The sequence below is a fragment of the Schistocerca americana genome, chromosome X (genome assembly GCF_021461395.2).
Source record: "Schistocerca americana isolate TAMUIC-IGC-003095 chromosome X, iqSchAmer2.1, whole genome shotgun sequence".
Taxonomy (NCBI): domain Eukaryota; kingdom Metazoa; phylum Arthropoda; class Insecta; order Orthoptera; family Acrididae; genus Schistocerca; species Schistocerca americana.
Genome location: NC_060130.1, coordinates 320556608 through 320558318, shown reverse-complemented (window position 1 = coordinate 320558318; position 1711 = coordinate 320556608). Strand labels below are relative to the sequence as shown.

Below are 1711 nucleotides of genomic sequence, written 5' to 3'. Positions count from 1 at the left end.
TTACTTCCGCTAAGACCTCGCCTCTTAACTTCCAAACTTTACAGAAGCTCTCCTGCGAACCTTGCAGAACTAGCACTCCTGAAAGAAAGGATATTGCGGAGACATGGCTTACCCACAGCCTGGGGTATGTTTCCAGAATGAAATTTTCACTCTGCAGCGGAGTGTGCGCTGATATGAAACTTCCTGGCAGATTAAAACTGTGTGCGGGACCGAGACTCGAACTCGGGACACAGTTTTAATCTGCCAGGAAGTTTCATATCAGCGCGCACTCCGCTGAAGAGTGAAAATCTCATTCTGGAAACATCCCCCAGGCTGTGGCTAAGCCATGTCTCCGCAATATCCTTTCTTTCAGGAGTGCTAGTTCTGCAAGGTTCTCAGGAAAGCTTCTGTAAAGTTTGGAAGGTAGGAGGCGAGGTCCTGGCGGAAGTAAAGCTGTGAGGACGGGGCGTGAGTCGTGCTTGGGTAGCTCAGTTGGTAGAGCACTTGCCCGCGAGAGGCAAAGGTCCCGAGTTCGAGTCTCGGTCCGCACACAGTTTTAATCTGACAGGAAGCTTCATATCAGCGCACACTCCGCTGCTGAGTGAAAATCTCATTCTGGTATATATAACCTGATTATTTTTCTGTGAATTTTGAAATGTTAGCTGTGATTCAAAATGAATTGCATTTGTAAGTTATGCAAATGTTAAATTAATGTAAATTACGTTTGAAATGTAAAGTATGTGATGATTACACTATGTCAATAACGATAGTGAACTTATACGGGATGTTAGGTAAATTATGTATCGTTTGTCAGAGAGTGAAATTCAGTCCTGGCAACGGTTCTGGACTCTCCTGTGTGACGTTGGAGGGAGTGCACGGCACTGCAGTATTATACATGTGATTGTGTGGACGAGCGCGTTGCGTGCAAAGTGGAAAATTATGTCCTCGGCAGACCAAATTACTAATTGCGAGGCACAACGTTCGTGACCAGTACGGGCAGACGTACGATGCTCCAAGAACAACATGATCCTGCCCCGTAAATGGTCATTTCTAATCAAAGTGTCCCCATAATAATTAGAGTAACAGGTAAATTGTCGCAGCCCTCGAAGCCATCGTCTCAACTCCGGCGAACAGTATGACCGCTAAATTTCGTTGACATAAGAAATATTGTGAGGTGTACTCAATGACTTTTAGTGAACTTTTGAATAAAAACAATAGCTCCGTGATCTCATCTTCCACTCAGTCATTGCCACATTCATTAGGGTCCTCAACATTTCCTACTACAGAAAAGCCAAGTGTTATGATTTATAAAACAAAAATGAAGTTGATAAATAGTATTGCCTTCACTTCCGTTTTCGTAATAAAAATATAACTGAGACTGGTCAGTAATTACGTCACAATAAGTCATCCACTCTCTTCCATAATAATCAGAGGCAATGTTCGTTAATAAATTTGACCTAAGCAGCAGAAGAAATTTAATTAAAGTAACACTGGCAAATCAAAATTCAAACTAAAGCTATTGAAGATTTGCACATTTTGTTTGATGCTAGTTACCAGAGTGTTAATTTGTTTTGGCTTAGTAGGTTCGTATTCCGGCGATATAATTTTTCTGAAGATTAATTATTATTTACTAACTCAAATAATTTCTCAGTTGTTTAAGAGATTTTAATGAACTTCATTTGTAGATTCATGAGTCTTATGCACAGATGTAAGCCTTACTGTGAGTCATCGC

At 41.1% G+C, this 1711-nt stretch overlaps 1 non-coding gene across 1 annotated transcript; it reads left to right on the top strand.

Annotated features, from left to right (window-relative positions):
* Nucleotides 1–454: 454 nt before the first annotated feature.
* On the top strand, nt 455–530 carry Trnas-cga. Its single transcript has one exon. It is a non-coding gene; the product is annotated as a tRNA-Ser (tRNA).
* The last annotated feature ends 1181 nt before the right edge of the window (nt 531–1711 follow it).